This window comes from Cibotium barometz, chromosome 41 (assembly GCF_041138505.1).
Source record: "Cibotium barometz isolate CiBa-2024 chromosome 41, ASM4113850v1, whole genome shotgun sequence".
NCBI lineage: Eukaryota > Viridiplantae > Streptophyta > Polypodiopsida > Cyatheales > Cibotiaceae > Cibotium > Cibotium barometz.
The window spans coordinates 4,320,703-4,345,097 of NC_141086.1; positions in this window are offsets into that span (position 1 = coordinate 4,320,703).

Genomic DNA, 24,395 nt, shown 5'->3' on the forward strand with positions numbered 1-24,395 from the left:
TGTGTAGATGAGGAGTGCTTTAGGATTACAAAACATTATTTTTCTCTCTTTAGGAACTCACAAAACTATAAAAAATGTCATTTAATTTTTCCTCTCTCTATCTGTCACACCTCTCTCTCTTCCTCCCCCCCTCTCTGTCTCTCTCATTCGATAATGTATACACTTCGTAAGTAATAATGCACTTGTTGCTGTTCTCTCACGTTTGATGATGTATTGGATGATGTTGAGTTCATTAAAATTATTTGATATTCCGTTTTTGTTTGAACATTGACGATATTGATATACTTGTTGCTGTTCTCTCACGTTTGCTTGATGTTGATTTCAGTAATGTTTGATATTCTGTTTTTTTGTGTTTAGTGATATTTGCTAGATTTACGAAGACGATCAACATGCTTTCCCCCCCCCGAAGAGCGTAAAATCGTTCTGCGAGCAATTCGCATTGAAGCGGTCATCACAGTGTCACAATGTGCTGATGATGTCGTCAAAAAGATCAATGAGTCTGAGATACTCATGCGAGATCTAATAGACCAAATATGGGAAAATGCACAGTGTCGGCTTCGAAGTGGAGGCAACGTTGAGTTGCTTGATAGACAGAAGATAGCAGATTTCAACCATCAACACATAACACGAACCATTTCGGGGAGCATGCGTGTAGCATGCAGTGATCTTAGAGATGCTGCCCCGCCTGAAGCCAATATGCAACGTCTACAGTTATGGGACGTTGTATGGAGCGAGCAAAGAGCCAAGAGCAAGCGCATGAAGGCGTTGGATGCAGAGTCCCTCCCCAAAAGAGTGCGCATTGCCCAGGACGTCGCTGCAACGTCCAGCCAGGCAGATGCAAGTGGTACATGTGTCATTAATCGTACCATCTACAATTCTATGTGCACACATCTTATTGGCATCCCGCACGAGGCTCTGTTCGAAGGGCGAACAATAGGCTCCGGTGTTTTTGGCACAGTAAAAGAGTACACAGTTAAAGGTATATCATTTTTACCGGAGCACATTACTTTTTGCGGAAAGCACTACAAAGGAGAAGGCAGCGCCAAGTTCGAGAGCTTCCAGGCAGAGCAGGGTATGCAAGTGCTACATCCATCGATTGTCCGGTGCATTGCCTTTACAAAAGAGGCTCCTTGGATCACTATTTTCCCGTACTATAATGGCGGCGCTCTTGGTGATACTCTTCTGAAGGTTCCCTTCAGATTCAGTGAGTTCACCAGAGCAATTTTTCATTTGGATCAAGGATGGAGACAACCCCCGCCTGATAATATCCCTTTAAGTCATCTAGAACTTTCGAAAATAAAACAAATAGTAATAAGCATGCCACATATTATGCATGCCCTGGTGGAATGCCTAGCGGCAGCACATATGGCAGGAATTGTACATACTGACCTACATCCATTCAATGTAGTGTTGGATTTTACAAAAGAGCTAAAGCCACGCATAGGTATTATCGATTGGGGGTTGCTGCTGAGAGCGCCCAAAAAACGGGTGTCTCTCAATTTTGTATTTGAAGCAGACAAGAACCCTGAGAAGGTGGCACAGGCAGTCTCCTATGACGCAGACAGAGAGCGAAATAAACGGCCGTGGATAGCCCCAGAGCTTTATGATCCATTTTTGGCAGATGCATACACTCCTGCATCTGATGTTTTTGCCTTGGGATATTTATTACAAACTTTATATGACTTTTGGCAGAAAGTGCAAGAGTTGTGGATGGATAATAGTTCCCATGACAAAGTTACCATGGATACTATTATTCATAGAGTCAAAAATTGGATGTTTCTGCCTAATCGCGATTCATAGCGAAAATCAATTTTGCAAGTAGTTAAATTTTTTAGATCACTAAATACTGACCCAACGAGGGCACGTCCTCTTGTAGAGCTATCGGTGTCATTCACCCCAACTTTGTAATGATACAGTATCAAGAGATTAAGTTTCAGGAATGGCATTTTGTTTCTCTCTTCAAAATTTGATGTGTCCAATGTTTCAAAAATTATCTCATTGAGTCTTTGCAATATCTCTCTCCTCTTGTGGTGTTTAAGTTTATGTTTTCTCTTCAAAATTTGATGTGCGCGCATTGTTTGAAGTGTTTTTGGAGTCAAGTGGATATTTCTCATCGAGTCTTTGCAATACATATCTCCTCTCGTGGTGTTTAACTTTAAGATTTTGAGAGTAATGGTCAATTTATCTTACATTGATCTTTACAGTTCATTAAAATCCTAAAGTCATTTACGTTCATGCAGATATGGCAGAGGCGCAAGCAAACAAGCATCAGGAGTTAGCCAAGAAGGCATACGAGCGAATGAAGGCCCTTGCACATGGCCTGATAGCCCGCGAAGCTACAAGAACAGCATGCAGGTTGTCGAAATGGACAAATCCAACTTATGCCCAATGGAAAGACATAAACAAACGCATAACCACAGAGATGATAAAGGAAATATGGCCATGTCCAGATGGCGAGATTAAGAAGGGAAGATGGAAGATTTCACGTTGCACTCACAATGATATCAAAACTAATGCCGAGCGCATTTTCTTGGAGGTGTACGGTCGTCCTCTCCATAACGCCGAAGCTCCACTCTATTTTGCTAAGATGCTATATGCTCAATTTATCCTAGAAACTCCAGTGGACTTCGCCTCCAGAGAGGCCACTGTCAACACCCACGACATACGTGAAGAGACAGTGACATTCACAAGGGAAGAACTTGCTCTCATGGTGGAGAGCGCTGGATTGGAGTTAAACCAGGTCAAAGAAAGGGGCACAGCTAGCAGAGAAGGAGAAAGAAGCTGACCGATTAACTCAAGCGTCAACTCCTCCCCCGGCCAATAGAGGGATTCAAGAGCAGCTAACAAAGATCAGCCAAGATGTGCAGAGCATCTCTTCACGTATTGCTCCTGTGCGCCAAGGAAACCACATCTCTCATTTTTTGATACATCCTGATCTTGTGGGAGTTTCTGCTGAGGCTACAAGTTCCTCCACCCCCCAATGTCCTGTATGTTACAAAGTATTCGATGGGTGGAGCGGCCAGTATATACTACCATGTGGACACTACTACCACTTAATATGTTTAGTGAGGCAAATGCAAAATACTTCCACATGTGCATTGTGCAATGTCCCAATAAATCAAGGTATTTATACAGTGTTCGGCATGGCTAGCGAATATAAACCACCAGGACCTTTAGATGCAACTCCTAGTGCAATTCGTAATTTATTTCAAGATGAGAGCTAAGAAAAACAAATCCTACTTTTGTATTGATAATTTCTCCAAATATGATCATTTGTACAAGTACTTTTTATTAAATTAATGAAGTGACTTCTTCCTCTATGTCAGTATCTTGCTCCAAAATTCTTTCGCCGTTTACTCTCTCGTCTGCTAAATTAAGCTCATCTAAGTCAATGTCTAAATTGTCTTCTATCTCAAGGGTGGTGCACAACGTGCGTCCAACATCAAAGTTCTCGTCTACTACATCATCACAATTGTACATCCATCTGGGCATATCTTCTTCATACTCTTCGCTTTCAATGTCTCACAAGATCTTTTCATTGCAGTACATGTAAACAAGTTTATCTGCTCGATCTGCAAGAAGTCGATTGCGAATAGTACTGTGAATATATTTGTACATGCTCCAATTTCTTTCTGAGCCTGAGTTTGAAGAGCACTGACTTAGAACCTTCATCGCAAGGTTGCGCAATAAAGCATAATGCTCACCACCATTCATCATCCACCACTTCCATGCAGGTTGCTCTTTAGCCATTTGTTGAACAAGGGAGTTGGAAAATAAACCCTCTTTCAACCGAAATGAGGTCATCTCCTTTATGCACTGTACACGATCATCATCATTATTATAGAAAGTGTTTACCACTTTATAAAAATCTTGCACCACCTCAACGTTGGACATCAAATCCATATTCCAATATTCAGGATCTAACATGTAAGTAGCACTGTGCAGTGGTGAATGCGCTCCAAGCCATCTAGCATGAAAGTACTTCAACAGAACTTTTCTTTGTCTACTGGAGAATGGTACACGCCATTGCTTTTCCACCACTGAATGCTCTAATTTCTCAGGACACTCCAAACTCCGCTGGACAGTCCACCATTGCATCCATGCTTTTCCGAGATTAGGCGCTCTTTGATCAAGACTTCGTACAGCATACATAACAGGCATCGTTACATGGTATGCATCCATCACACTGTTCCACCAACTTCTTCTCGTAAGCGCTCCCTTCAAGACTTTGATTTTCTCTTTCACTTTTTCAAGTTGAGTGTTCTCCCAGTCATGAAATGCCATGCATGTAAATGTTTCGCAAACTGCATCTTTATTTCTAAGAAGAGACTCAAAAGTGTAAAAGTGAGTGCAAAACCTAGTCTCCGCTGGAAGCTTTAACATAACTGACATGCGAGGTCGAAACATATCTAAAACTCTCTGTCTCTTGAGCATGAATTTCACAAGCTGGCGAGCAGTGTCGACGATTGAGGCAAACCATTTGGTATCATCAGATTTATACCAATCTTTTAATACAAGATTCAAACTATGAGTATTACAGCCTACCGGAAAAATATGTGGATATTGTCGCTGTAGGATTTTGGATGCATTCTCACAATGCTCTTTTCACCCCTTTGGATGTGAAGCATAAGTGGAGAAGCTACGCGGCAAACATAAGAACCTATACTCTCAAAAAGAAGAGTAGTCACACAAGAACCTGTTGCTCGCCAGGTGGTAGTTAAAAAATTTAAATTAAAAAGTAATTTTAAAAAAACACAAAAACAAGGGAGTCACACATATGGCCTACTTAGAAGTGATAAAAATCACCAACGACTCCCAAAAATCTTCAGTAGCCATTATATTTTGTTAAGCTTATCTCTTACTATTCTTTTGGCTATATTAACATAGCAGCTACTCCATGAGTACATATCCACAAAAACAAGGGAGTCACATGCATATTCATAGGTGAATATGTACATGGAGTAAATAAGAATATTTCTTTTAGAATGCATAAACGGTGGGAATTACTCTTTTAGAATAGCATAAAAATAAACTTTCTTTTCCACAAAATTCAAGAAAATTTTGCCATAACCTCCTTTGTATGGTTGACCATTTCTCAATTTTTAACATTCTATTTTCTATTTAAGTTGACCCCAATAAGATATAAAGGACTCTAATCTACACAATTTTCAATTTCAAAAGAGTAAACAATAAGAAAAGTTTAATTAATTTATTTGTTAATCATTCTAGGATAAAGAAAGGCTAAACTGTAAAGAAGAGAAGGGGATAGCCTTTTCATCAAGGCGGCATAGCATCAGAATTCACTTTAATCAACTATAAAAAATAAGGAAATCAAAAGGCCATAGATTTGAAATTAAAAAGTAGAAATTTTAGCTTACATGAAGTTTTTAAGATTTCCTTGAGGGATTGAGGGTTCTACTCTTGTTTGGATCAAGAGTGGCCACCTCCAATTTCTTTGGAGAGTATTAAGTCAAAAACAATTGAATTATCAAGAAAACTCAATGTAATTGGCTTTGGGTAGGAGTAGAGTAACAGTGCATAAACACTATTAAGCTTTTACAAAGGGGGAGGCTTCTATTTATAGGAAAAAGTGAGCCTCAATCCAAGCAAACTGATTCTAGAATTTTTTAGATCAGTTTGGTCAAGTTTTGTGACCATTTTTGGGTCAGTTCAGCTTGCTTTTTGGAACTAGACTTGAAATAGGAGAGAAGAGAGATGAAATATCTCATTTTATTGATCTAAAATGGGGAGTAATTTTTTCAAACTTGAGGGTACAAATTTAGCATTGAAGTATTCCTATAGCATGCTAAAACATCATTGATCAAAACCCCCTTGTTTGGAAACCCTAATTTTACAGGGCACTATCTCTTAGGGATTAGAAATTGACATTGGAATCTTTCCTTTGTTAAGACCTTCCTAGATGCATACCATATCATGGCTACCCACATGTTCATTGAAAATTTCAATAAGGAAAGTTTCCACACCTGGTAGACTAAGCTGAAGTTTAGCCTCATAAGGGAGGGTCTTTGTGTTAGAATTTGTGCATCTCATTGAGCGTGGGATATGGTCTTTTATTGGACACATTTTTCTCTCATGTTTTTGCCTAGTTTATGGGATTTATGGATCGTGGGTTGCTATCGGGCAGCTTCATGTTGCTAGTCGACTAGCTTCATGACCTCCCTATATAAAGTCCTTTCTCCCCTCACTTGTTAATCATCCAATCCATTCACAGGAACATTGTTCTATACCCATCTGTTGGCTAGTATTGCCATTGTAAAGCCTCATGCTATAATAAAGATGTTCATTTCCAATCTCTCCCTCTCTCCTATGTTTTACTTCCGCATTGTGCAACTTTATCATGGTATCATTGCCCAGGTTTCCTGCTGCTGCTGATCCGGTCCTCCTCCTCACATTTCTCTGACGCCTTACTACTTTCCTCTTTCCATCTGCATTTTCTGCAAATTGCCCCACCTTGGAGGATTTAAGTGTTGGAATTAGGGTTGCAGGAATGCACACACAACTTCAAGAAGATGAGGAAGCTTGAGCACAACACAGTAGTGTATTATGAGTGCCAAAAAAGAAAGATAACAAGCCCTAGAAGATAATGGGCGTATATACAATGCACGGGGGAAAAAACCTCCTAGTGAGGGAAAAAGTGCCCCGACGGTCCTAAGTGTGTTCACACACATCACTACTATAATATGGTAACAAATCCCCCCTGGAGTGATGCGGTGAACAAGAGCTAGCACTCATGTATAGGGAAGTGTCTAGCTATGTGGACGAATCCACAAAAGGGAGTAAGCCCAAAGCTTTGCGAAAAGCTTCGAACTTCTCACGAGGCAGAGCCTTTGTGAAAAGGTCTGCAAGGTTATCCTGTGTTGGCACATAAGCCAAACTGATCTCTCCTGCAGAGAGTCTCTCCCTGACATAATGGTAGTGCACCTCAATGTGCTTCGTACGAGCATGGAACACTGGGTTCCGCGCAACTGCCAATGCGCTCTGACTGTCAGTGAAGATGGTGGTGGCAGATGGCTGCCCAACACCCAAATCAGCCATAAGGCGTCTGAGCCACACACACTCAACCGTAGCTGTGAAAGCTGCCCTGTACTCAGCTTCACAACTAGAAGTGGCCACAGTAGGCTGCTTCTTGCTCAACCATGATATGCATGAGCTTCCAAGCATGAAGCAAAAACCACTCGTGGACACGCGTGTGTCATAACAACCAGCCCAGTCAGAATCTGAAAAAACATGTAAATCTGGCGGCAATGATCCCCCCTTGGGATAAAACAACCCAAGATGCCGAGTACCACTCAAATAGCGAAAGATACGCTTCACTGCCTGCCAATGCTTAATGCCTGGGCTATGCATAAATCTGCTCACCTGTGAGACTGCAAACTGAATGTCTGGCCTCGTAATGCATACATAAATGAGGCAACCAACAGCTGTCTGATAGAGTGTGACATCAAAGTGATCTCCAGCATCATGAAGACTCAACTTCAAACCTGTCTCCATTGGAGTAGCAATAGGCTTGCAGTCTTCAAGGCCAAATCTCCGCAACAATGTTTCAATATACTTTGTCTGACACAAAGCAATACCTCCATCACACTGCTTAAATTGTATCCCCAAATAATGATGCAAATGCCCCAAATCTGACATCTCAAAAGAGGCATTCAAATCAGCCTTAAAATCAGCCTTAAAATCAGCAATATGACTCTCATTTGGTCCTGTGAGCAGCATGTCATCGACATAGAGAGCAATGATTAGATGTACACCATCCACACGTTTAACATACAAAGTGCTTTCTGTTGGACTATTCTGAAACCCATGTGCAGTCAAATATGCATGTATTTTTTCATACCAAGCTCGTGGAGCTTGCTTTAAACCATATAAAGCCTTTTTTAACCTGCACACTTTGTTTTCCTGCCCTCTTTGAACAAAACCACGAGGCTGCGATACATACACCTCCTCATGCAAATCTCCATTTAAGAACACAGTCTTTATGTCCAGCTGATGTACATTCCAACCATTATGAGCTGCTAATGCACAGATGCTACGAACAGTGGTCATACGACATGTGGGAGCAAAAGTCTCATCAAAATCAATGCCCTTCTCTTGAGCATAACCTTTTGCAACAAGCCTAGCCTTATGGCGATCCACTGTGCCATCAGGCTTACGCTTCAATTTGTATACCCACTTAGTGCCAATGGCCTTCTTGCCAGGGGGCAAGTCACATAAAGACCATGTACTATTCTTCATAATAGCATCGTATTCTGCTTGCATAGCAGCCATCCAATTTTCTGAACTTTGTGCCTCATCAAATGAAACAGGCTCACTTTCATCGCACATACTAGAAACAGCCAATGCATAACAATCTGACGCATAAGAGGCACCATGTGAGAGCCAGAACGAGTGCGACTAGACAAAGGGGCATCCAACTTGCTGTCACGCAAAGTCTGCACCAGCCATCTAGGCATGTTCCTAGAGCCCTCAATCTCTTGTCTCTCATCCTCAAGTGCATCATGCACATCTGCATCAGATATAGGCTGATCTGTGCCATCATTTAAAACCTGCATAGGCTGAAAAACTGCCTCATGAGGTATTGCACTTGACTGTGCACCACTGAAAAGAGGCAACAATGTATCATAGACATCACGTGAGCTGATATCTGTCTCCTTAGTACATGAAACCAAGGGCTGAACTGCATCTTCCACAAATACAACATCACGGCTAACCAAAATGCGCTTTGTCTGTGGATGATACAAACGATAGCCTTTGCTCTCAGCACTATATCCAACAAAAATACATTTGACAGCTTTGTCATCCAATTTTCTGCGATGTTGCACAGGCACTAATGCATATGCCAGGCAACCAAAAACACGTAAATGGCCAACAGATGGCTTGCGGCTATGCCAAGCCTCATATGGAGTGACAACCTGTAATGCTTTGGTGGGACACCTGTTTAGTACATAAGTGGCACACATGACAACCTCAAGCCAAAAACCATGTGGTAGACTTTGACTCTTAACCATACATCTTGCCATTTCCATGAGAGACCTGTTTTTTCTCTCAGCCACACCATTTTGCTGTGGTGTATACGGCACTGTACATTGGTGTTTTATCCCACGCTCAGCCAGAAATGCATTAAATTCTGAAGACATATACTCCCCCCCTCAATCTGAACGGAGGATGCCCATCTTACTTTCTGACACATTTTCAGCCATAACCAAAAACTGTTTGAAGCACAAAAACACTTCGGACTTTGCCTTCAAAGGATATACCCATGCATGCCTGGTAAAATCATCAATGAAAGTCACGAAGTAAAGGTAGTTTCCAAATGATGGAGTTTGCATGGGACCACAAACATCACTGTGAACAAGCTGCAATCTGCGTTCAGCTCTCACCGATCCATCTTTGGGAAAGGAAGCACGCTGCATTTTACCCAATATGCAGCCCTCACAAACATGCTTGACAGGTGCCTCAAGCTTAGGCAAGGAAGACACCATTTCAGATTTCTGCAGGCGCAGCAAACTTGCAAAATTCAGATGACCAAAACGTGCATGCCACAGTTTTGCATCTGAAATAGCCTGCGTATCCATAATAGCACATGCTGAATCCTCTACACATTTGCCATCCATATTGAGCTTATACAGCCCTCGACATAGTGAACCAGATGCTACAATGATGTCACCACAAGAGAGATCATGAACAGTACATCTGTCATCCACAAATTTTACAACCAAACCTGTTTTGGCAAATGCGGAGACTGACAGCAGATTCTTTTTGATCCCTGGCACATACAATGCATCAAAAAGTGTAAAGGTGTTGCCATTTGCAACATTCAGCACAATCTGTCCAACTCCTTCAACGGGATAAGAGGAGTTATTGGCACAAGTGACAGTATTCCCTGTGGGAGCAGACTCAAGGAAAGTGAATAAACTACGCTGCGAGGTGATATGCTTAGTGGCACCACTGTCAAAGTACCATACATCTGAATCTACTGCAGACATACATGTGTCATGCAAAGATGGGTCATAACTGCACTGCGCATTGAATGCCCATTCTGTATCTAGCACAACATTAGCAGATTCATTGTTAGAAGGAGAGGCATCTGCAACAGCCATACCAGCCTCTTTCTTCTTAGCCTCTTTCGCAGCCAGCTTAGGACACGCTTTGATGACATGATCATTTCCCTTACAGTACTTGCAAAATGTCTTCTGTTTGTCACCCTTCTTCTCATCTTTGTCTTCCTTCTTTGGTTGCGCAGCATTTGCAGATTTCTGCTTACTAGAAGAAAAGCCAGCTTTACCTTTCCCGCTTCTCTGACTAGCAACGAAAGCTTGATCTGCGACACGCATAATATTCCTGTTTTGCCTTGACTGGTCTTCTTGCAGCAAAACAGAAACTAACTCCTCAAATGATAAGGCATTGGGATTGCCTTTCATCATCAAGCGAAGAGTGGAAGCAAAACCCTGATAAGAATCTGGTAGACCATTCAAAACAGTCTGCATAAGTGAACTGTCTGACAGGATTTCATCTGCAGAAATGAGCTGCTCTTTGAAATCCTTGATCTTTGTCAAAAAGCTATCCATAGAATCACCTTCGTTCATATGCTCACTCTCCAACTGTTTTCGGAGATAAGCAACACGAGCCTCATTTCTTGCCTGATACAATGTGGCAAGTACATCCCAAGCATCCTTAGAAGTCCTGCAGGAGCGAATATGTGGGATAATGGTACGTTTGACAGACAGCGCAATCAAGGCATGAGCCTGCGCATCTCTACCATCCCAACGAATCTGCTCTGCTGAAAGTGGTGGTTCTCGAACAGCTGCTACAGCACTTGTGCCTGCACCATCATCAACAGTACCTGTTTCTGATGTGTTTGCAGCATTCCCAGCCACAATAGGACGTGCATCAATACCCTGCACAATGTTCCATAACCCCTTTGCTACCAATACATGTCGCATCATATATGCCCACAATGGATAGTTGCCATCCAACTTATCCTCAGCAGCCAACATGCGGAATACATCATTGTTGTCAGCCATGGCCAATGACTGTACTACTAGATGTAAATGCTGTCTGCAAGAGGTAAACCTGTATAAAATCGACCTGTGCTATGTAGCACAGCCCAAAACAGACGAATGGGCACCTGTCCTGCAGATTTTAATCTTGACAGAAAATCTGCACAGTAGGACGATTTTGCCTGCGCAGTACTTGGAATGCAAAAACGGAGGGCGAAATGACTTCAGATCAAAATTCTGAAACGAACATGCCCTACGGGCTCTCCCACGGCATATACTAACCTGCAGACGCTCGTGAAACCTCGTCGCAATCGGAGGAGATGAAGCGGCAGGTGCCGGTGATGCTGCCCGGGAGGAGGAAGCCTGCTCTGATACCAATTGTTGGAATTAGGGTTGCAGGAATGCACACACAACTTCAAGAAGATGAGGAAGCTTGAGCACAACACAGTAGTGTATTATGAGTGCCAAAAAAGAAAGATAACAAGCCCTAGAAGATAATGGGCGTATATACAATGCACGGGGGAAAAAACCTCCTAGTGAGGGAAAAAGTGCCCCGACGGTCCTAAGTGTGTTCACACACATCACTACTATAATATGGTAACATTAAGTGGCTGTCCACCACTTGTGCATTTTTTGGTGGAGTTCCACATTGGCTCTACGCATAAAGTGTATGCATAAGAACCTATGCATAAAGGTTTATGCATAGAGTGTATGGTCTATAAAGAAAAGCTTCTTCTGGCCACGATTCAAAAAGGATGTACTTGATCATGTGCAAAAATGCTTAATGTGTCAGAGAGTCAAAGCAAGATGCCAGGGAAACTACAGCCTCTAGACATTCCACAAATGAAGTGGTAATGTATCAGTATGGACTTTGTCACTAGATTACCTTCAGTGCAATCACGTTACAACTCCATTTTTGTGGTAGTTGTGATAGGCTAACCAAAGTTGCCCATCTGATTCTAGTGAAAGAAACATACACTGTAGTGGATGTTGCCAGAGTTTTCCTTAAAGAGATCTTTAGATTACATAGCTTACCCACCAGCAGGATAGTAAGTGACAGAGATCCCAAATTCACATCAAAATTTTGGACTGCATTCTTCGAAGCAGTAGAAACTTTCTTGGATCTCAGCACAGTCTATGACCCCGAAACAAATGGCCAGACTTAGAGAGTGAACCAAGTAATAGAAGATTCCTTCGATCATGCTGCAGCAGCAGGGAACCCAAAAAGTGGTTAAGCCATTTGTATCTGGTCGAATTTGCTTACAATGCTTCTTATCATCGAAGCATTGGGATGAGTCCTTTCAAAGCTTTGTATTATGGACAAGATTGCCTTACACCGTTGACTTGGTCTGACCCATTGATCAGAGTCAAAATGTCCAGACAAATGCTTGATGACATGGACCAGCAGGCAGAAGCAGTCAATCCATAAAGATATAAAGGCAGCCCAAGATAGGTAAAAGCAGTATGCAGATAAAAAGAGATAAGAGAGAGAGTTTGAAGAATTAGATATGGTCTTCATTTGAGTACGACCAAAAAGAAGTTCCTTATCCTTAGGGAAGTACAAGAAGCTCTCTCCCAGATACTGTGGGCCATATGCTGTCATAAAGAAAGTGGGCGATCTAGCCTATAAACTTCTTCTACCTCCCTATCTATCTCAAGGTACATGATGTATTCCATGTCAGTTTGCTTAAGAAATATGTACCCAGCCCGAGTCACGTACTTGAACAATCAATCTCTCCAACTCAAGGCCAGATGGTACTCCAACCTGAAGAAATCCTTGACGTTTGGGAGAACATTCTCAGGAGCAAAGTGCTCAGAGAATTTTTAGTAAAGTGGAAGTTCTTCCCTCTCGAAGACGCCTTCTAGGAGAAAGAAGAAGAGTTGGCAAAAGATTACCCCCACTTTGCAAGATGAGGATATCTCGCGTTTTTCAAGTGGGAGAGGATGTAAGATTCGTACTCAGCCTGAATAATAAATAAGCCTTTACCTCAATTCTCTATTTTTGAATACAAGAAAATATTATTTTCCTTGTTTTTGCCTAGTGAGATAAAAATTTCTAGAGAGTGGTAATTCAATATTGAGATGTTTTTAGATATATAAATTTTATAAATATCAAAAATATGTTTTCTTGAAATAGAAAATCAAAATAAAATTTTCAAGGTGCGATTGGAATTAATTAAAAGTGATTTAAAAGACCTTAGCCTAAGGGTCAAGGTGCGATTGGAATTAATTTTCAAGGTGCGATTGGAATTAATTAAAAATGATTTAAAAGACCTTAGCCTAAGGGTCAAGATTTTCTAAAATGTTTGGATTATGGTCCAATTAAGGTTCCTATGGACCAATAAGATTAATCTAAGTGTTGGGATGAGATAAATCCAATGAATAAAAGAAAATACCCAAAAATGAGTAAATGCCCACATAAGATGAAGAGTTGATTGAGTACAAGATTTATTAGTTAAAAATTATGAAATACTACTAAAAAAATGAGATATTTTGGAGTAATCATACCATTTTGACACCTTGGTAAGGAAAGGGGGAGCCTTCAGGGAGGTGCCTATTTCACACATATGGAGGAGTTTTAAACTCAAAAATATTAAGATATTTTTATCTCTCCTCTCTCCTGGACCAAACCAAATAAAAAAGGGAGCCAAACATGTCCAAATCTTATCCAAATTTAGCCAAAACTGAAGCTGGAAAATTCTAGAACTTAGTTGGACTCGGTTATTGGCCTCCCTCATCTATAAATAGACCCTCATTCTTTTGTATTCTCATCTGTGAACTAGACCATGCCAATATTACTCTAAAATAAGCATATTTTCTATTATCCTCTAAAAATCCTCTATAATTTGGAGAGATTGGAGCTTCTCTCTCTCTTCAACCTTCTTTGTAGCTTTCCTCAACATACTAACCAATTGATTGGTTGGGGGCCTCTCCTAAGACTAAAGAATCAAGCAAAACAAGAGGTAAAGTGTGACTTTATGATTTTTTTTTTCTTCTTCTAAATGTTTTTCACTTCTCAACCCCTCTCAAGCTTGAGAAGTATTCAATTGAATGGTTCTTCAATGTAAATGAAGCTTTCTAATGAATTTTAGTGATTAATAACATAAAGTTTACATTTATGCTTAAAATGTTTTTTAAGCATATCTCTCTCTCCCCCAAAGAATGGTCATTCCTATGACCAATTCTATATTCAAATGATGCTTCTCACGGAGCAATTCTTAAATCAAAAAGTAAACTCTATGCTAGACAACTTAGAGGCCAAAGAAGTGGCTTTTTAATATTTTTATACTTAAATTATGATAAACTTAGGGATTAAATCCATAAATTGGATATGGATCCAAATGATAGTTATTCTATCATATTGTATTAACTAAACCTTATGCTTTTCAAATTTATTAAAAATTATCAGTAATAGTAGCGGAGCTATGGTAAAATTTATAAAATTAACACATAAATTGTTTTCTTGCATAATATGAAAAGAGGACTTCCTACCATATTCTAGGATTGGTCATCCTAGGTTAAATGAATAATTCTCATCATAACCATAGAAAATTTACTTTTTAATGTTTATGCATAAATAGTTAATTAGAGAAAAAGAGAAATTTCTAGTAATTTCATTTTTTATGATTAAGGAGAAATTCCCATGACAATGGAAATCCATGTATTCCAATGGAGAAAGAGAAAATTTTGGAATACTAAAATAATGGATATTTTATTTAAAATTAAAGAAGAATTTTAGTTTTTTTAAAAATATACATAAAAAATTTTAAATGATAAAATAGGAATTCCCACCATATTTGGAATTCAATCATTTAAATGAGAAAAGTGGAATTTCTAGTTTAATGGAATTAATGGATATTTTTATTTAATTTTAAATAAAAAATTTAGTTAAATTTATTTTTATGCATGAATAAATTTTAATGATAAAAGAGAAATTCCCATCATATTTGAAATTCTATCATTTAAATGAAAAAAGTGAAATTCTTATCATATTAGGATTAATAGATATTTTTATGTAATTTTAAAGAGAAATTTTAATTAAATTTATTTTATCCATGAATAGATTTAAATGATGAAAGAGGAATTCCCATCATATTTGGAATTCAATCATTTAAATGGAAAAAGAAGAATTCTTGGTATATTAGAATATTGAATATTTTTATTTAATTTAAAGATAAATTTTAGATAGATTTAATTTATGATAAAAGAGGAATTCCCATGATATTTGGATTGCACTCATTAAATGAGAAAAAGAAGGATTTGAATTAATTTTTAGTGTCAAGATGAATTTCCAACATAATTCTACTTAGGGAATTAAGGTCGAGAAATTAAGTGGTAGAAAGAATATCTTTAGATATTTTATTTTGTTAAATCACTAAATCGGTATTTACCCAAAAATAGATGTTTATCTAAAGGGAATCCTTGTTTGAACTAAACCGAATGAATTTGGTTAGACTACGAGAGGGACGGATAGTAAACCTACTTGTCCATCTCTCGATCTGAATCCGAATCAAGCAAAAACTTTGTGACCAATTCCAGTTCCTAAATACAAAGAATAGACTACCGTTGAACTAAACTAGTTTTCCTTTGTCCGAAATCACCAAGAATCTAGTTGGACAATCAGTCAAATGATGGGTGGATTACCCTGATGAGAGATCAAGGATCCTTATTATGAAACTAGGAATTATGGAAAAAGGGGTTTTGTGGAACCAATCTCACTGGGAATTTTACTTGCATTGGAACCTTTGTTTTTCATTTAAAGGATTGTTTTACATGCTAAAATGCTGGAGGAAGCATTCGGCATGTGTTTTACTAAGAGGAGATTCGTTTTGCAACAGTTAGCGGCGGTCGGGGAGTCGTCGAGGGACGTCGCTCGTGGTGGGGTGCGCTTTCGGTATGATGGGCGAGGACCGACGAAGTGGTCCCTTAGTGAAGTGCTAGGACACCTAAGGAGGATTCTAGAGGGTTCTGACCAGGCGATGCATAAGCTGGCAATTGCTAGGACACCCATGCGTGCATCGAGAAAGATTCAGATGGACTAAAAGGAAAGATTTTTGTGAATTAAATTTTGATACTAGATCTTGTTAGTTGGCCAGCTAGTCTTCAACGGAGAGTCCAAAGGACACATTTTGTAATATAATGGACTCAAAATTTTTGAGGATGATGATCAGTAATATTATGATTTCTATTGAAGGATTGTTTTAAAGCCAGCCGAATCTATAAATGGCAATTTCATATTGGGTGTGTACGTAGTACGTCTATCTTAATTTTGGCATAAATCGCCGGCTAGGGGGCCTGGGAACTCTTTTCCTCAGTACCCGAGCAAAAACACAACCAAGTCTCTACAAAGTGCAAGTCTCTTCTTGATCTGACCATGTGACTTCAGGTTCAGTTAGATTAGTTTAACTAGTTAAGATTTTGACTCGTTAGGGTAATTCCCCCGTTAGAAGATTTTCCCATGGTGGAATCGCCCGTGCCTTTCGACAAGTGAGGGGAGTTTTTTCAGGCTCGGTTTCGGAGGAACTACCTAGGCTAGTCTCTTGTCCGGACATCCGTGGTGGGCGAGGCCCCTAGTGTGGATCCGTGCCCCGCACGGGAGGCTGACGTCGCTTCCACTCGGTGCCCCCGGAGGGGGGCTCACAGCAAGTATGAGATGCTTGCCAGTTTGGAAAGCAAGCAAGGTTGCCATTTCCTAAAGAAAGCAACATGAGTAGCAGGCCACTTCAGATTGTTCATAGTGATGTATGGGGTCCTACACAAAACCCGTCCATTAAAGGCAGCATGTACTATGTGAAATTCATTGATGATTTCAGTAGAATGACTTGGATTTACTTTCTCGAAGAGAAGAGTGAAGTGTTGGGAAAGTTTATGGACTTCAAAGATTTTGCAGAGAAGCAGTATGGCTATTGGATAAAATGTTTGAGGACAGATGGAGGTGGTGAATACACCTCACATGCTTTTGAGAACTTCTTGAGAAAGAATGGCATAAGAAGGCAGCTAACTTGCAGGTACACACCTCAGCAAAATGGTGTTGCTGAGAGGAAAAATAGAGTCATTGGTGATGTGGCTAGGGCAATGCTCAATGAAAAGAGCATGCCAGACTATTATTGGGCAGAAGCGTGTGCCACAGCGGTGTATGTACTTAATAAGACACCCACATCTGCCATACATGGAAGTATGCTAGAGATGCGTCTTATAGGTTTTAGGCAAGAAATTGGACACCTCAAAGTATTTGGTAGCATAGCTTATGTGCATGTCCTAAGGCAGAAAGTTCCATTTTTGTTGGGTATGCATAGGATCGCAAGGCATATAAATGTTACAATCCACATACTAGGCAAGTGCTTATTTCACGAGATGTGGTATTTGATGAACTTGCTAGTTGGTAGTACAAGGCAAAGGATGAGGGTGTCATTGATTCCATTGATGCTGATGTGCACGTGAACTTTCCACAAACGAGTTCTACTTCTATGTCTGGGCCAGCAGAGTCTGAGAGTAGCACTATACGTCCATGGTCAGGACGCTTGAGACATGAGAGTGTGAGCACTGGGAGTAGTGTTGTGGATAAAGGAAAAAAGAAGGTTGAAGGAATAGGCATTACAGGTTATGAGTCGTCAAGTTCAGAAAGTTTGGATGAGGAACTTGGCATACTAGTTTTACGCACACCAAGTGCAAGGCAGGATAGATATGTGCCTCCACATGCTAGAGTGACAGGTGTTCAGAGTGATCTGCATACATTGCGGAGATCCCAAAGGGTCAGACAGGTTGACATATTGTGACTTTGCTATGAATTATGCATATATGACGTGTTTGGTGAAGCATGTGGAACCTACATGCTATGCAAAAGCTATTGGGAAGCATGCATGGGAGAAGGCAATGGATGTTGAGATGGATGCATTGGTCCATAATGAAACTTGGGATTTGGTTGCCTTACCATAAGGCAAGAATGTCATTGGTTGCAAATGGGTTTGTAAGGTGAAATGCAAATCAGATGGTTCCATTGAGTGCCATAAAGCACGGCTGGTAGCTAAGGGTTATGCACAAACCCAAAGCCTGGACTATGATGAAACATTTAGTCCATGCAAAGATGGGAACAATGAGAGCAGTCATTGCTATGGGTACAGCAAATGGTTGGGAAATGCATCAAATGGATGTGAAAAATGCATTTCTAAATGGGGATTTACAAGAGGAAGTTTATATGGCACAGCCAGAAGGATATGTACACCCGAGGTGCCCCACTCATGTATGTAAGTTAAAGAAGGCATTATATGGTTTGAAGCAAGCACCTCGTGTTTGGAGTGATAAGATAAGCCGATATCTTATCTCCATTTGATTTCACGTTTCTTCAACAAATTTGTAAGATTCTTCCCTCTGACTTTTGAGGTGTGAAGGTGTAAGAACCTCCCCTTCTGATCTTATAATTATTCCCCTCTTTGAAATAAAAGAAAGATTTTGTTTTACCCTATTTTGACCTAGAGAGAGAAAATGTCTAGAGAGAGGCAATCCAAAATTTAGATATTTTTGGATATAAAAATCCTCCTAGTGTCTAAAATGGTTTCCCTTGAAACATAAATTGAAAAAGAACTTTCCAATGTGCATTTGGAATTAATTGAAAATAAGTATAAAGGACCTTAACCTAAGGGTCTAGATTTTCAGAAATTTTTGGATTATGGTCCAATTAAGGTTCCTATGGGGGACTAATAATATTAATCCAAATGTAGGGAGGAGATAAATTGAAGAATTAAAAGAAAAACCCCCAAAAATGAGTAAATACTCACATAAGATAAAGAGATGACTAAGGACAAGGTTTATTAATAAAAAACTATGAATATTACTAAAACAAAGAGATATTTTGGGTATAATGATTCAATTTTGACACCCTCGTAAGGAGAAGGGGGCTTTTCAAGGAGGCGCCTATTTCACATGTGTGGTGGAGTTTTAAACTCAAAAATATTGTGATATTTTTATCTCTCCTCTCTCCTGGATCAAACCAAATCAAAAGGGAGCCAAACTAGGTCCAAATCTTGTCCAAATTCAGCTAAAATGGACTTGGAAACTTCAGCCAAAAGAGAGCAACTAGGTCCAAATCTTGTCCAAATTCAGCTAAACTAGGTCCAAATCTTGTCCAAATTCAGTCAAACTGAACTTGGAAAATTCTAGAAACTAGTTGGACTTGGTTAGAGGCCTTGGTTAGAGGCCTCCCTCACCTATAAATAGATCCTTAGCCCTTTGTAAAAAAATAGGAGAACTATACCATGCCAGTATTATACTTAAATTAATGATATTTTCTATTATCCTCTACAAACTGGAGAGATTGGAGTTTCTCTCTCTCTTCAATCTTCCTTGTAGTCTTCATCAACATACCAAACCAATTGATTGGTTGGGGGCCTCTACATTGATTAAAGAATCAAGCAATCTAGGAGGTAAAGTGTGGTTTATGGTCCTTTTTTTAAATCTCCAAATGTTATCTCTTCTCAACCCCTCTCAAGCTTGAGAAGCATTTAATTGAATGGCTTTTTAATACAATTGAAGTTCTTTAATGAATTGTAGTGATAAAACACATAAATTTTCATTTATGCTTAAATTAAATATTTTTTTAAAGTATGTCTCTCTCCCCCCCAAAGAATGGTCATTCCTATGACCTATTCCATATTCAAATGAAGCTTCTCATGAAGCAATTCTCTAATCTAAAAGTAATTTCTATGCTTGTCAAATTGAGGCCAAATAAGTGGCTTTTTAATGCTTTTATGCTATTTAATTCATGGAAAAATTAGGAATCAAGTCCATAATTGGATATTGATCCAATTAATGGTTATTCTATCATATGATATTACTAAACTTTATGTTTTCAAAATTATTGAGAATTATCGGTAATAGCAGCGAAGCTATGGTAAAATTTTTAAAAAATTAACACATAAATCATTTTCATTCATATTATGAAAAGAGGACTTCCTACCATATTCTAGGATTAATCATCCTAGATTAATTGAATGATTCTCATTATAATCATGGAAAATTTGATTTTTATATTTATGCATAAATAGTTAATTAGAAAAAAGAGAAATTTCTAGAAATTCATTTTTATGTTAAAAGAGTAATCCCCATGACAATGGAAATCCATGTATTCCAATGAAGTAAGAGAAAAAAAATAAATGGTCAAAGAGGAATTTCCACCATATTGAAATTCAAATATTTAAATGAGGAAAGTGTGATTCCTAGTGTAAAGAAATTAATGGAGATTTTTATTTAAATTTTAAGAGAAAATTTAGTTAAATTTATCTTTTTGCATAGATAAATTTAAATGGTAAAAGAGGAATTCCTATGACATTTGGAATTCCATCATTTAGATGGGAAAAGAGAAATTCCTAGCATATTGAATTAATGGGTATTTTATTTTATGAGAAATATTGATGATAAAAGAGAAATTCCCATGACATTGGAGTGCAAATACTTAAATTCAAAAAAGAGGAATTCCCATGGTATTTGAGATCCAACAAATTAAGTGGAAAGAAGAGGAATTTTTAGTATAAATCAATTTATGATTATTTATCAAAAGTGGAAATATGGGTAGAATTGTTTTCTGTAAATCCCATGAATTCTTTTATTTAAAAGAGGAATATTTAATATAGTTCAATTGAGGAATTGAGAAGGAGTATAGAAATAGTCGTTCGAGAAAAGAAACCTTTAATTAGGCCAAGCAATTGGTAGAAATTTAGAAAAAGTCCCATTATCGGAATCAAAGTAGAAAAATATTAGCATGTGAAGTGGATGTGATAAGATGTAAATAGATGTGAATGGATGCGATAAGATGTAAATAGGATGCGATAAGATGTAAATAGATGTGAATGGATGCGATAAGATGTAAATAGATGTGATAAGATGTAAATAGGATGCGATAAGATGTGAATGGATGTGATAAGATGAAAATAGATGTGAATGGATGTGATAAGATGAAAATAGATGTGAATGGATGTGATAAGATGAAAATAAGTTGTGATAAGATGTGACGTAATGGAAATGGATGTGGATGTGTATGTGAAAGAATGGATGTGGATGTGTATGTGGAAGAATAGATGTGGATGTGTTGGTGAAAGAATGGATGTGGATGTGTATGTGAAAGAATGGATGTGGATGTGTATGTGGAAGAATGGATGTGGATGTGTATGTGGAAGAATGGATGTGGATGTGTATGTGAAAGAATGGATGTGGATATGTATGTGGAAGAATAGATGTGGATGTGTTGGTGAAAGAATGGATGTGGATGTGTATGTGAAAGAATGGATGTGGATGTGTATGTGGAAGAATGGATGTGGATGTGTATGTGAAAGAATGGATGTGGATGTGTATGTGAAAGAATGATACCACCTGAAAGATCCCTGTCCCCTTCGCGCAACAGATTCGGGGGTGCTAGCAATGCACAACATGGTGGTAGAAATTATGCATCAAGCAGTAATGATGGCAGCGCAAATCACTTGTTTGCCATGAAACTCTCATCATTACCCTCAATTTTTAATCAATACAATGAGATATTTTTATCTCTCCTCTCTCCTATTTCAAAACTAGATCCAAAAAGTAAGCTGAATTGACCCAAAAATGGTCAAAAATTGACCAAACTGACCTAGAAAGATGCATAATGGAATTTTTTTAATTATAAAAGTGTTATTCTTATTAAATTTAATTTTTATGCATAAAAATATGCATAAAGTAATTATTTTTATTATAAAAGATTTATTCTTATTAAATTTGATTTTTATGCATAGAAAGATGCATAACGGAATTATTTTTATTACAAAAGTGTTATTCTTAATAAATTTGATTTTTATGCATAGAAAGATGCAATAAGTAATTTTTTTATTATAAAAGTGTTATTCTTATTAAATTTGACTTGTATGCATAGAAAGATGCATAATGGAAGTTTTTTATTATAAAAGTGTTATTCTTATTATTAAATTTGATTTTTATGCATAGAAAGATGCATAAAGGATTTATTTTTATTATAAAAGTGTTATTCTTATTAAATTTGTTTTTTATGCATAGAAAGATGCATAAAGGATTTCTTTTTATTACAAAAGTGTTATTCTTATTAAATTTGATTTCTACGCATAGAAAGATGCACAAAGGAAAATTTTTTATTATAAAAGTATTATTCTTATAAAATTTATTTTTTATGCATAGAAAGATGCATAAAGGAATTATTTTTATTACAAAAGTGGTATTCTTATTAATTTGATTATTATGCATAGAAAGATGCATAAAGGATTTTTTTAATTATAAAAGTGTTATTCTTATTAAATTTGATTTCTATGCATAGAAAGATGCATAAAGGATTTTTTTTAATTATAAAAGTGTTATTCTTATTAAATCTGATTTTTATGCATAGAAAGATGCATAAAGGAATTATTTTTATTATAAAAATGTTATTCTTTTATGCATAGAAAGATGCATAAAGGAATTTGTTTTTATTACAAAAGTATTATTCTTATTAAATTTGATTTTTATGCGTAGAAAGATGCATCAAGGAATTTTTTTATTATAAAAGCGTTATTCTTATTAAAATTGACTTTATGCTTAAATAGATGCATAAAAGGATTTTTTTTATAAAAGTGTTATTCCAACTGAAGTTGATTTTATGCATAAATAGATGCATAAAAGGATTTTTTTTATAAAAGTTTTATTCCCACTGATGAATGTATAAATAGATGCATAAAGAATTTTTATATCAAAATTAGAACTCCCTTAAATTCTATGAGTATTTGATAAATGAATAATTAATTACTCTAAGAGAGAAATTTCTATCGTTTTATATTCACACGGATTATAAAAAGAGAATTCAGGAAATCTATCAAGATTGAAATATTTAGATAAATGATTAATCTATTCCTCATTGGAATTCGTAACTAATTTAGAAATCAATTTAGTGAATACTCAAAGAAAGAAATTCAGTAAAATAGTAACTGAATTATCAAACCTTTTCGAGAAAGATAGTTCAGGACAAATCTTATCCGAATCAAACCTTAAATCAGACTATGACCAAGACCAAACTCTTTTATCAGTAGTATCGACGAGGAAAGAAGGAGTGTCCAGTTTAGAAAAATACCCTCAAAACTCCCGCCAAATCTAAAACTAAGTTTGAGAACCTTCGAATTGATCTGTGGATCAAGGTAATTGAATTCGAGGAATTCTGGTATGAAATTCAGAATTCCGATCAAGAAGTTTTGGGGATACTGATTCAAGAAATACTCCTTGTATTCAAAAGAAAATCAAACTAAAAACTTGCATAGAAATGAGCTGTAATGTGAATAGATGTGATGAGATGTCATGTGAATCAGATAGATGTGAATGAATGGATGGATTGAAATGTGATGTAAATAGATGTGATGAAATGTGATGTGATGAGATGTGATGTGAATAGATATGATGAGATGCGATGTGAATCAGATAGATGTGAATGAATGGATGGATGGGGTGTGATGAGAATCGGGATGTGAATGAATGAGATGTGATATCATGGAAATCAGGATGTAAATGAATGATGTGGGATGTGAATGGATGTGGATGTGCATGTGATGAAAATGGATGTGAATGTGTATGTGAAGAATGGATGTGGATGTGTATGTGATGAAAATGGATGTGAATGTGTATGTGAAGAATGGATGTGGATGTATGTAAAAGAATGGATGTGAATGTGTATGTGAAGAATGGATGTGGATGTATGTAAAAGAATGGATGTGAATGTGTATGTGAAGAATGGATGTGGATGTGTGTGACAGAATGTGATGTGATGTGACATGAATATATGTGGATGTGAAGTGATAGATATAAATGTATGGATAGATGTGGGTAGTTGTATATGTGAACGATTGGATGGATGTGGATAAATGAGATGAGATGTGTATGAATGAGATATGATGTGGATAGATGTGATGTGATGTGGATCAGATAGATGTGAATAGATGAGATGTGATGGATATGAATGAATGTGATGTGATGGATGCGAATGGATATGAATGAATGTGATGTGATGGATGCGAATGTGATGGATATGAATGAATGTGATGTGATGTGAATCAGATAGATGTGAATAGATGAGATGTGATGGATATGAATGAATGTGATGTGATGGATGCGAATGGATAGATGTGATGTGATGTAAATTGAGATAGATGTGAATGGATGATATGTGATGTAAATTGAGATAGATGTGAATGGATGATATGTGATGTGAATGAATATGATGTGATGAGATGTGGATATGGGTAGATGCGAGTGGATGAGATCTGATGAGGATAAACGAGGAAAGATGTGATGAGATGAAAATGATGTCATTGGATGAGAATGGGAATACATATGAATTGGATTTGGATTAAGTAATGTGGA